Source organism: Natrix helvetica (assembly GCF_964273705.1).
Source record: "Natrix helvetica genome assembly, chromosome: 7".
NCBI classification, from domain to species: domain Eukaryota; kingdom Metazoa; phylum Chordata; class Lepidosauria; order Squamata; family Natricidae; genus Natrix; species Natrix helvetica.
In genome coordinates, this window is record NC_138558.1 from 51,555,100 (window position 1) to 51,568,966 (window position 13,867).

The following is a 13,867-nucleotide window of genomic DNA, read 5'->3' on the forward strand; positions in this document are numbered from 1 at the left end:
TATTAACTGTAGCAGAAAAGATTTAAAGGAGCACAGGATTTAAAGGAACACAATATTAAAAAAAACTTTAACCTGCAAAACAAAAATATATAAAATAATTTGAGCTGAGCCCCCCTTTACGGAGCCTCGCACCCCCCCCCTGGGGGGCCCGCCCCACTATTTGAGAAGCACTGCATTAAGCCATTCCTGGGTGCAACATGATACAAAAAGGTCTAAATTCTCTAATGTCTTAGAAATCCTGCATTACAAGTCAAGATTGCCAGGCACCAATAGCTGCCAGATGAGTGGCTATAGGGATGGGTGTAAACATCTGCAAGACACCGTATTCCAATCCAATTCCTGTCCTTTTTTGTGTGTGCATGATACTAAAACATACAATTGGAGTGACACTTAGATTACAATGCTATGCCCAGGACCTCCACACACATGGACATTGCTGCTCCAAAGCAAGCCCCCCACACACACACACACAAAAGAGGGAGGAACTGTGTCTGAGTAAGCAAGTATTGACTCCTAGTAACTGCCGGGATTAATTTTTGCAGCTGGCTTTCTTCCTAGGATGGAGTGAACAAACCTAGTTCAAGGTCACCCTGCTGGTTATGTTCCTTGCCAACTACTTAACATTTCAAGGCTCTTCATAACTATCAGCAACTAGCATTTGTTCTGAATTGAAAGCAATTTCATTTGCATTTCTATTGTATATGAATCTATCATTCCCTCAGCTTGTCCTTGCAAAAAAAAAAATTGGATTGAAGAGACTATTGAAACTAAGTTTAAAAAATCTGTTAAATGGGACTAAAATAAATTTTATAAGACCCAATCAAAAACTATTATGAAACATCGTATCAAAATCAATCAAATTGATTTTATTGGAGACACTACTTTCTGTACTCTCTATCCTAAAGCTAAACAAGTTAAAACTTATGTACATGTTCCCCTCCCCTAATATAACAAACAATAGTGAGTCGGTAGTGACTTTTCACAGGTTAGCAAGACAGCTCCAGAGTATGTAATGGAGGAGAGAGTTAATTTCAGTCATTCAGATGAGGGGTTTTTAACAAATAAAACAAAAATACCATTTATTTATACACGCTTGATTTTTTTAAACTTTTTTTCTAGGCTTTATGTATTTACTATGTTTTAGGATCATGGACTTTTAGTTAACACCCTTTTATATGTACAGAACTCAGGCCCACCACATCTGTCTAATTGCTTTAATGCAGGCCTGTCAAACTGGCGACCCATGGGCTGGATACGGCCTGCACAGGCCACGCCCACCCTCGCAAAGGCAAATAACTTCCTGATATTTCACAATACAGCCTGCAATGCAATTGGGTTTGATACTCCTTTAATGACTTTGAACCAGGCTTTTGCTTTACCTGAAAATAGATTGCCCTATTTAAAGTTTCAGGTGGCAATTCTATTTACAAAACTCCATTCTAGAAAATTCCTTGGCAGGGAAAATTCATTCTAGCCATTTTGCCTTTGAACTTCCAGCCAAAACCAAGCTTTTTCCATATGACAATATTATTTGCAACCTCTTTTATCCAGGTTATGCAAAACCACTTTCCCTAATCAGGTTTTCTACTTAGTTGCAACTCCTCCTCCCAAGTCTTCACCCACTAACTGCTTCTTTATTTATACTAAAATGGAACATGCACAAATGGGATGCAAAGTCAGGGGGGGGTGGAGAGAAGCAATTCAACATGTGGGGTCTAACCAGTTGCACAACCAATGGAAGGTTAATCCCAATTCTCTTTGGAACTATTTCTTCCTGAGTATCTTCTTCTTAAATGCTCCTTTAATATATACTAATTAGAGGCATGTGAAAATGGGATGCAAAGCGGGAACAGATAAGACATCCAAATTGAGGCAGACTCCTGGAATAAAATCCTCCCCATTCTTGCTGAGATGCCCCAAATAAAGGATGTTGGTGATGCATTGAATTGTGACTGTTGAAAAGCCAAAGAAGAAAATCAACTCATTCTATACCAAGGGGAAAATTTACCAAACAGGACCAGATTATTGGCAATCACTTGGAACAGAACCAAGAGAGGCAGGATGCAATACTGGCAATACTGATAGTGACATTTATGTAAGCATTGTTTCACGAGGATTCCAGGATAGATTTTTCTTGGAAATATCTTCATAAATCAGTGGTATAGTTACTTACTTTCACTTGGTTTGTTTCTGTTACGTTTTATTATTTTTCATGTACGATTATTACATTTCTCTCAACTATAATGTCAAGGTTAGAAATAACATCCAAAATTATTAAGATATTCTGGGAGTTGAAGTCCACATATCTTAAAGTTGCCAAACACCAATTTGAAAAACACCAATTTAAATAAAAATTTCTTTAACAATTATATAAAATTTAGGGAATTCATGTTATCTGTCCTAATGGTCCTAATGGTCTGTGAATATAAGTATAATTGGTTCACTGAAGAAAATGGTTATTTGTCACATTTGCTTCCAACAAAGTGCTTCATGAGTGTATCATTTATTTAAACTGGTTTGCTTATCCTATTCAAAACAACCAGCCTTTCCCTGTCATTTTCTTGCCATGGATTTTGTCAGATTATATGAAATAGAATGAAAAGATCATGATACTTTATGATAATACTGAATTAAAGAACGTTTGCATTTTAAATGCATCTTTTTTTTTAAGGATCCAACAAATTGGAAGAAGCTGAGTAAGAAATGGATATCAACTCTGAAGCAAATCTGGCTGAAACCATCTTGTGCTGCCTCATAGTTGCCATGAAGCCTGAGAGGGGGAAGAGGGGGGGAAGTAGATAACCCAGCTGACAGTCGAAAGTTTTATATTATTATCTTATTCTACTATACCAAAGAGAGTCGGAAGTCAACACATTGTCTTTCTTTTTTCCTTCTTTTCTACATTTTTTCCTTTTCTTTTCACTTCCCTATTTTCCTATTTTTTAATTTTATATTATAAACTAATAAAAAAGGAGAGAGAGAAAGAATTACATTAGAGATAGTACAGTCATGCTGCTGCCATTCTTGAAGAAATGGCTAAACAACTACAAACTGGAATTTTTTAAAAAAAAAAAACCTTTCGCATGAACTGTTGTAAAATGGTACTTCTATTCAGTAAATAATTAATTGGACCCCAACTTTCTGAGGTTTCATTATGCCATTGTTTTTTCTAAATTTAATTGTACTGTGATCAGAATTTTTTTTATTTAGATGGTGTAAATGTTTTTTTCAAAGCATGCCAACTGTACAATTTTGAAAAGCTTGTATTTATTTGTCAAGTTTCATTACAGTATTAAAAGGGCCTTTCCCAATTATATACAGTAGCTTCACCAGCAGATGGCAGAACAACTTCATTAAACAAGTTTCTATAATCAACGCCAGTATGTTGCCATTCTTAATTATTAGTATATTTCAAAAAACGTTTTCATGAAGTTGTCCTGCCACCTGGTGGTGAAAATATATATTTGATGTATAATTGTTTATTAAAACTATGTAATAAGGATCTTATGAAAGTGTAAACTGATATGATTTTGACCTTATAACAGGTGGATTGCTGCCGGTTCGGCCCGGATCAGGTGAAGTGGTAGTAGCGGCAGTGGGAGGCTCTACTCACCCGCCCAGACGCTTCTGTGTATGCGCAGAAGCGTCGCACATGAGCAAACCTGTAGGAAAAAAATTAGAAACCCACCACTGCTGTATAATTATATGTTGTTTTAAATAAACTGCCTCAAACAATGTCCAAACAGTTTTAATATCAGTTCTGATAATTGCTGGCACAGACAAAACAAAACAAATCAAAAAATATTCTAGTATTTGCATGGGTTTTTTAAAATGCAGTGGGGGGAAAATGAAGTAATTAATGACTCTTCAGTTTCTTAATGTTTCTCATAATATATAAGCATCTTGATTGTACATGAAAGAGAAGAATAAAATAGAAACAATCTTTGTTATATTTCTATGCTTCCAGTGATCTGCAGCATGGATTTATTGAGATGCCTAAAATAAATAAGTAAACAAACAAACAAACAAAGCCTCAGATAAATATATAAATCTTAAAATATGATAGAATAATTAGGTCCAGGGGAGATATCTAGGAAAAGGCTAAATGGAATAAGAAAATCTGGGGAAAAATATGGCTGGATCCAAACTGCAACTTAGGGGTAAATGTGCGGTGGAACAATGCACTACTTCAGCTGTTTGTTTGTTTGTTTGTTTGTTTTTATTCCTATACAGTAGGACTTCCTCCACAGGGAAGACATGGTTAGCTCCAAACTCCAACCATTATTTTCATAAAAAATATTTTTGTGAAACCAAAAATGCACTGAATGTATATGCACTATTTTTCCTACTATTTTAATATCCACCTGCCTTGGAATCCTTTTTTAATTGTCACTGACTGTTTTGCCAAATGGCATCATGCCTCTCTTGGGTTTCTTCCAAGTCTGGAATCTGGTCCTTTCCCCCTTGGTATTGACTGTGTGTTGGTTTTCTCCTTTGGCTTTTCTACAGCCTCAACTCAATGCATTACCAGCCAGCAGGAAAAACACCCCTTATTTAGGATATCTCAGCAGGACTGGGGAGGATTTGACTCCAGGAGTCTACCTCAATTTCATTGGCTTGTCAGTCTCCTCTTTGCATCCCATTTTTTCCTCTCCAAATTAGTATAAAATAATGAAGCTTTTAGAAAGATGGCACTCAAGAAGAAATAGCTCCGGAGACGACTTCCGGTCCCCCAAGGCGACGGATGTGTGCATCTGCTGTTCGCCTCTTCGGTGGGCTCCTTTTAGGAGCACAGGGGGCCTTGGAGGGGCTCCCTGCCGCAGGGCAGCTTGTTGGGACCCCCTGGATCGGTGGCAGCCACAGGGGGGTTTCCAACCTCGCCCCAGGAGCTGGGGAGCATGGGGGGTGCATGGCGGCGCTGCGCGCTGTCGCTGTGCGCCTTCGCCGAACGGAGCCTGGAAGGAAACAATCAATCAGATGCCACAGCTGAAGTGCGGTGAGGTGGGAAGTTTCCCTCAATCTCTTTTTAATCTACCTAATTGATGAGCAGCAGCTTCTCTAAATTGTGGATTCAATCCTTTGAAGTGTTAAGATTGGAGGGGGGGTTTCCCCTGGCTTGGAGCTGTACAGGAAAACTAACTTTCACTTCTGGGCTTGTTTGCCTCACGATCTCTCCTAGCTGTGCATTCCACAGACACCATTTCTTTTGTATAAGACTTACAGCTATCTCTGAACTTAATATGGGACCTAAAAAGCCACCGCCTGGTAAGGCATCTTTGGCCCTGACATCTTCTATGTCTAGCCCGATTACACAACAGACACAAATGGCCTCATTTCTACAACCTAAAACAACTGAAGAGAGTTCAAAGGACTTCTCTGTTGCCCAAATGTTTCAAACTATTATGAAGGGACAAAACGAACTGAAAAAATAACTGGCAGACTTAAATGATCAGCTCAGAGAAACGCAACAACAAGCAACACAAAATAAACAGAGAATAGCTGTGTTGGAGGAAGACACGACTGGGTTGAGGGAAGAGGTTAAGATAGTCCAGAAGGGAAATAGAGAATTTGAAAATCATATGATAAAGATGGAATTTGAAAGAATGTCTTTTTTTCCAGGGCGCTGCTCTGGAGAGTCCAAAGAAGGGTTAAACACAGCCAATCTGCCCAGAACTGAATTGAAACTTTAAGCCATGCCTCTGGTGCCGACTCTCCCCAGATTTTTTCAATTCAGCTAACCCAGTAGACGCGCTTTAAGATTTTGTCCAGTTCTAAGATTGATTCCTTGGACTCTCCAGAGGAAGAATAATTTTTTAAAACAGTATATTTAAGGATTTTTAGAGCAGGCTGGTGAGTTTAAATTTAAGTTTGTTTTTTTCCCTTTTTAATTGGGTTTTTCTCACCCTTTCGGCTCTCCTGGAGTCCGGGGCTTTGCTCTGGCTCCTAGAAGCCGCAGGCAGCTGTTGGGGGAAGCGCGTGGGTCGGAGTGCCGACGCCAGCGCTGTTGGGGCACCCCTACTGGGGGCCGATTCCCACTGGAAGCCCTCCGTTGCAATTTGTGCTTCTAGCAAGTCAAATTGCTGCGTGGGCTCCCAGGGCAGCCATTTTGGCTTCTTCCCTCTTTAAAATTGGCGTGCAAAGCTCTGGTGAGTTCCGGCCGCCATTTTGGATTGCGCAATCTTCCGGCTTTACTTTTAAAAGTTTTTTGCCGCAGCTGCCTGGTGCCTGGCTCTTTGCAGGAGCCGCATGGAGTCAGACTTGCCCGGTGTGACCGGCGACCTGGGCCCCAATCCAAGCAAGTGATAGCGGCGTGGGATCGTGGCCTGCTGGGTCGCCTCCTTTACTCTCCTGCAGGCGCTGGGAGCAAATTCTGCTCGCGCCTAAGAAATTCCAAGCTACTTCAGGCCTTGCAGTTTCTCTGTCTCCTCAGGAGCATCGTGCTGTGGTGGGCTTTCTGGAGGTGGTGAGTGGTGGTTTCCCATCCTCCTACTGCCCCAACCAGTGATTGTTACCACGGCAGATCAGGTCCCTGAGACTTCTGAGGGTGTCTCTTCCAGAGCCCCTGTAAGACAGGCCGGGAAAGCTGCCAGGGAGGCCATTAGAGGGAGTAAGCCTTACTCCAGGCATGGCCCCAAGCAGGGCTCAGGCCTAGACAAAGATGCATTAAGGCGACAGAAGGCCTTAGAAAAACAGTTTTCCAAAGCCCAACAGCAGGCCCAATCTTCCCTTTCGGTGTCTCCTGGGGAGCCCTCCAGGGAAATTCCTCCAGCCCAGGGAGGCCCCATTTCTGATAGTGAAGAAGAAGGGGATTCCTTGGCCATGGCAACTTCTCCAGGCCATTCCATGGCTGATCAGGCTGATCTCTTTGCCTGTCCCTCTGATATGGAGGAGGGACCAGCTCCAATGGGGCCCTTAGCCCCTCAACAGCCGATCCCCGGGCCCACTCAAAGGGTTCGCCCCATTGAGGCCCAAGGGCCTAACCTATCCACTGAAATGCAGGAAATAATTAACAGGGCCATTTCCCAGGGCATTGAGGCAGGCATGCGAAAAGGTGGCAAGCGCACTCGCAAGACCCACCATTTGCAACCCCAGGAGGATTCCAGAGAGATGACTCCTAGCCTTCCACCTCCATCCCTGCATTCTTCAGTGGCCTCTGATGAGTCAGACTGGGAGGAAGAAGAGGAATTTCTTCCTAGGCAGGAAGCTGAATTCTCTGGGGATGAGGCAAGCCCCGCCAAAAAGCCGGCCTTTCAGGCTTATTTAATTTGGATAATTTCAAAACCATTTTAGATAAGGCTAAGATCTCAACTCACATGGGGTCCACCACCCCCCAGCTCAGGTGGTTGTAGACCCTGATGATCTATCTGGGGATCTCTTTGAGGAACCCATTTCGGTCCAGGAAATAATTCCTGTACCCAAGATGTTCCTCAATTTAGTTCAAAGACAGTGGGCGCAGCCAGCTACCATGGCTACCCCCAGCAGCCATGACAAGAAGCTATATACGGTGGATGCCAGCCTGGAGGAGCTGCTCAAGCTCCCTCCTATCGATCCCCCTGTAGCGGCTCTTACCTCCTCTTCTGTGCTCCCTCCTGACCTGTTGGAGGGGCTCAAGGCTGAGGACAAGAGAACCGAAACTGCTTGTCACAAGACCCATCAGGCAGCTGCATGGGCCATTAAGTCCTCCGCTTCAGCCTCCTTTTTCTCCAGGGCGGCTCTCCTGTGGCTGAGGCAGTTGTTGAGGAAGATACCTGCCAAGGACGTTAAAGTCAGGCAGGATATCAATAAAATCATGGCAGCCACAGAGTACACTGCTGATGCCACTCTGAATGCTGCTAAGTTTGCCTCGCGTGCCCTAGCGTCTAATGTTACTTCCAAACGCCTCCTGTGGCTTAGGCACTGGAATGTGGATATGCGCTCCAAATGGAAGCTTGTTACTGCCCCCTTTAAAGGGGACAAGCTGTTTGGTGAGGTCCTTGATCCAGTCCTTGTGGAAAACAAGGACAAAAAGAAAGTGATGCCATCAGTCACCAAAAAGCCTGATCGTAAAGGTCCTGGCTCTTACAGGAGGGAGGCCTTTCGGAACAATGAGCCCTCCACCAGCTCCGCCCCCTATCATCGGGCGTATCCCCAGCAGGGTGAGCGGTCTCAGGACCGTCAGTCCTTTCGAGACAGAGGTCGCCAGCAGCCCTTCTCCAAGCGGCCATTTCGGGGGGGCTCCGGCTCCCGACCCTTTAGGAGGTATAAATGACCATCACAGGTCAGCTCCCATAGGAGGGCGGTTGCAGTTGTTCCACGCCAAATGGGAGCAGACCACGTCGGACCAGTGGGTTCTTCAAACGGTCCGCATGGGTCTCACTTTAGAATTCTGGTCCCCCCCTCCCCGCCACTTCATCCGGTGTCCAGTTCCCTCAGGGTTAGTCAAAAGATCCCTCATGGAACAGGAGATAAGGCACCTCAAGGAGATCAGGGCCATAGAACCTGTCCCAGCAGGCCAGGAAGGAAGAGGGTTTTACTCCATCCTGTTTCTGGTCCCCAAAAACTCAGGAGGGTGGAGGGGGATATTAGATCTAAAGAGGTTCAATCACCACGTGACATATCGCAGGTTCAAGATGCAGTCCCTCCAGTCCATCTTGGGGGCATCAGGCCAGGCGATATACTAACGTCCATAGACCTCAAAGAGGCCTACCTCCACATCCCTATCCGCAAAGCCCACCGCAAGTTCCTGAGGTTCTCTTACGCGGGCCTCCATTACCTCCGGGACCACGGGTTCACCATCAACCTGGAAAAAAGTCATCTCGTTCCCACGACCAGACTGAAGCATCTAGGGGCCGTCATCGACACCACCTCGGGCACGGTATCCCTGTCCCCGGAAAGGGTGGCCAGCCTTCGGGAGATGGTCGTTCAGGTGCAGCAGTCACGTCTAGTCAAGGTGGTTCAGCTCTCACAGCTCCTCGGCAAGATGATCTCGTGCCTGTCAATCGTGCCTTGGGCGAGACTTCACTCCCGTCCCCTTCAGTGGCTCCTGCTTCCATATCAAAGAACAAACGAAAGCAGCTCAACAAGACTGATTCCAGTTCCAGCAGAGGTACGTCGCTCTCTAAGTGGTGGTTGTCTCCGGCCCTGTTAAAGGGGTCGCCATTCAAGGAGCCAGTCAGGCTCACCATCACAACGGATGCCAGCCTGTTCGGTTGGGGGGCCCACTGCCACAACCAGCTCACACAGGGCAGGTGGTCCCCTTCCGAAGCCGCTCACAGCATCAACTGGCTGGAGCTGAGGGCAGTCAGGCTTGCGCTGAAGCGCTTCCAGAGCACCGTTCAGGGCCACCACGTGCGCATCATGACAGACAATGTCGCCACCAAGGCGCACATCAATCGACAGGGGGGAACGCGCTCCAGATCCCTGATGAAGGAGGCGGAGCTCTTGGGTCGATGGGCGGAGAGGTATCTCCTTTCTCTTCAGGCGGAGCACATCTCGGGCACGAGCAACACCCAGGCGGACTGGCTGAGCAGATCCACAGTCGACCACTCGGAGTGGCGTCTACATCCGCTGCTGTTCCAGCAACTGTCCCAGAGGTTCGGCCTCCCGCTGGTGGACCTGTTCGCCACCGCGGCCAACGCGCATCTTCCGCAGTTCTTCACAAGATTCCACGACCCGAGGGCGGAAGGAGTCAACGCGCTGCACGGCCCATGGCCGAAAGGTCTGCTTTACGCTTTTCCCCCGCTACCTCTTCTTCCCAGAGTCATCAGGAAGATCCTAGCAGAGGAGGTGGAGGTGCTGCGGGTAGCACCGTACTGGCCCAGGAGAACCTGGTTTGCAGACTTGGTGAGTCTTTCGATCACACCACCGTGGCGGATTCCTCCACAGGACATCTCTCTCAGCCAGGGGGCCCTTCAACATCCAGAACCCCAGTGGCTGCAGCTGGCCGTCTGGCACTTCAGAGGGATCTCCTAAGCAGAGGCAAGTTGTCAGACAAGGTGATTGGCACCATCCAAGCGTCACGATGGCAGTCCACGACGCGCATCTACGACGCCACTTGGAAATCCTTCGCCAGCTGGTGCACGGCTCATGGTACGTCTGCGCCCCTTGCTTCGGTTCCTGTCATCCTGGACTTCCTGCAGGAAGGTTTGGACAAGGGCCTGGCACCTAACACCCTGAGGCGCCAGGCGGCAGCCCTGTCAACCATCCTCTCAGTTGAGGGCTACGCATCTCTTGGCCGGAATCCGACCATCCGCAGTTTCCTCAGGGGAGCGACCAACCTGAGACCCCCAGTGGTCCACAGATACCCATCTTGGGATCTCAATGTAGTGTGCGGTCCCTCATCGGGCCCCTGTTTGAGCCCATTAAGACGGCCAGTCTCAGACACCTCACATTCAAGACGGTTTTTCTGGTCGCTATCACGTCTGCTCGTCGCATATCGGAACTGGCTGCCTGTCAGTCAGAGAGGACTTGTGTCTCATTCGTAACGACAGAGTAATCCTGAGGCTGGACCCTTCCTTCAGTCCGAAGGTCAATTCCGGGTTTCATCGGGCGCAGGAGGTGGTCCTTCCGGATTTTTGTCCGCATCCTCGGCACCCGAGGGAAAAGCGCTGGCACATGCTGGATGTGCGCAGGACTATTCGCAGATACATCAAGCGCACGGCCAGTTTTCGGAAATCCGAATCTCTATTCGTCTCCTTTCAACCAGCTTCTCAAGGCAAGAAGGTCTCTTCATCTACCATCGGCGGATGGCTGCGAGCCTGCATTGCGCTTGCCCACGTTTTACAGTCCGTTCCTGTGCCTCGCAATATCACAGCACATTCGACTAGAAGCGCCGCCACCACAGCTGCCTGGTCTACACAGGCACCGATTGAAGAGATCTGCAAGGCGGCCACCTGGACTTCTCTGTCTCCATTTGTCCGAAATTACAAACTGGACAGTTTTGCATCGGCAGAAGGGGCCTTTGGGAGGCGTGTTCTTCAGGGCATCCATACCAGCGGAGCGACCCTGATGGCTGAGCCTTCCCGCCCTAGTGACAGTTAGCTTGGGCATGTCCCTTCTTTGGACTCTCCAGAGCAGCGCCCTGGAAAATGACCATTGTCTTACCTGAAGGGTCCTTTTCAGGGCGCTGCAACGGAGAGTCCACCCCGCCCTGGGGTCTATTCTCCGCTGGTGTTTGTGAAGTCACAGTGTTGTTTGTTGTTTCTGTTATTGTTGTTGGACTATTTTTGACTTGTTCCATATTAGACTTCCAGTTGAAGTTTCAGCACGCAACTGTTCCACGTCTTCATTGAATAAATCTGAGGAGAGTCGGCACCAGAGGCGTGGCTTAAAGTTTCAATTCAGTTCTGGGCAGATTGGCTGTGTTTAACCCTTCTTTGGACTCTCCGTTGCAGCGCCCTGAAAAGGACCCTTCAGGTAAGACAATGGTCATTTTCTTAGATTTCAAAACTTACCAGAGACAGAAAATGAAGACCTTAAGGAGATCATGACCACAATTTTAGCAGAATACATTAAAAGAAATAAACAACAGCTATGGTGGGATATTGATTTGATTTATAGGATCAATTCAGCATACGCTAGAACACACAATGTTCCAAGGGAAATACATGTTAAATTTCTTAGAAAGACTACAAGAGATGAGGTCTTAGGAGCTCAAGGGGTGGGACCATTAAAATATAAAGACAAAGAAATAACCACCCTTAAACAAATTCCGAAGAAAGTAAGAGATAAGAGGAAGAAATATTCCTCTTTATCAAAGAAATTATATAATAAAGGAGTTTGGTTCAGATGGTTATTGCCAGAAGGAATGATTTTCTGGGAGGGCACTAGAATTAGAATTAACACAGTTGCGGAGGCAGAGGCTTTCATTAAAAAATACAGTGCCTTTCTAAATGGAACAGGGGACAGTACACAAGATATGAAGGGGGAGGGGCCGTGGCTCTGCCAGAAGACAGGGGGGAGGAAGCAACAGTGAAAAGACAGGTCACAAAAATGAGTTTGAAACATTATTGCAATTGTTGTTATAATGTAACTGTTGGAAGTGACATAAAAGATGATTGAATATATTGTTGATATAATGTAAAACAAAAAGCTGCCAATGTTTATCTCTTAATTTTTGATTCTTTTTTTTCTGTAAAAGTTGTGAGATTTGGGGGGATTTCTACCTTTTGCACGATGTAGCTGTCAAAATTTTCTGTACCTATTTACCCCTTTCCTATAAATATTTGTAAAAACCAATAAAATTCTTTAAAAAAAGAAGAAGAAGAAATAGCTCCAAAGAGAATTGAGATTAATGTTCCATTGATTCTGCAACTAGTTATATGCTATAGCAGGGATGTCAAAGTCAAGGGTGCTTAAAATTGGCCCGCGAGGCTGGCCTGGAAATAGCGAAGGGCCATCCCACAGTGTCTCTGCCATCCCAAACAGGGCATGTGCACCCCCATGCCCCATTTTGGCCGGCAGGGTTTGGAGGAAGCCGTCAAGGCCAAAATTGGGGCATGGTGGGGCTGTGCACGGGCCCCCCATGCCTGGTTTAGGCTGGCAGGATGCTGGAGGCCATCCGGGCCAAAAACAGGGCATGAGGGGCTGTGCATAGGGCCCCTGCCTGATTTTGGCCACCAGGATGCTTTAGGAGGCTGTCAAGGCCAAAAACAGGGCACGGGGGGAGTGTGTGGGGTTCCCCCCCACCCATTTTGGCCAGCAGGGTACTGCAGGAGGCTGTTCAGGCTGAAAATGGGGAACAGGATGCCACGGGCGTTCCCCATGCCCCATTTTCAGCCTGGATGGCCTTCCAGGCTGAAAATGGTGCACAGGGAATGCCCGTGGCATCCCGTGCCCCGTTTTGGCTGGCAGGGTGCTTCAGGAAGCCATTATGGCTGAAAACAGGGCAAGGGGGGAATGTGCAGGCCCCCCGCACCCAATTTTGGCTGGCAGGGTACATCCTCAAATGGGGCAAAAAGTCACTTACAACTGTCTCACTTAGCAACAGAAATTTTGGACTCAATTGTGTTTGTAAGTCAAGGACTACCTATAAAATGACTGATAGAGAATAGAATAAAAGGACATATGAACATATCTGGGGAAACAACAGTTCAGAATCAATAATAACAGTGGTGAGGTAATAAGATAACAACTGTGCACAAAGAAATGTATATGATGGCAAAATAGATTAGTTAACAATAAAATGATGTTTGCAACAATACAATGAGTACCCAATGTTCAAAACAACTGAATACTTTTATTCTGTAATATGATACATCTCAGTATTGGAATAGTAATTCTTAAACAAGAAATTCAGAAGTTAGATTGCAATGATAATGGAGTTAAATGATTTTAGTTAGACAATATTTTAAAGTCCTGATACAACATTCTTCATTAGGAAAATCTTTCAGGACATCTCATTTCAAGATTGAAAAAAAAATCTACCACACAAAAATAATATTTTGCACACAGAATTAAAAACAAAGCATTCAAAGGCTTTTGAAGCCAATGATTATTAAAATTAACACAGTTAAATTTCATTTTAGAAAGCTTGGAACAAATTCAAATGCACTTTAAAAATACCATAACATTACACATTGAAGTGGAACTGGTTGCAGGGGACATAGTACATGTGAGATGCCAAAACTAAGCAACTAAAAATAATGATGCATTGTATTAACTCAGCCCCTGGTGTTTACATGGGACATATTTAAATGTATTATGGCATATTACATAGCCATCACTGCCCTACACCATTTCTGACAAATGGCAGTCCGGTCTCTTCTTGAAAGCTTCCTGGGATGAAGCTCCCCCAACTTCTGTAGGCAAGCTGTTCCATTGGTTGATTGTTCTCACTGTCGGGGAAATTTCTCCTGACTGATCAAGGAGAGGTTGAATCTCTCCTTGA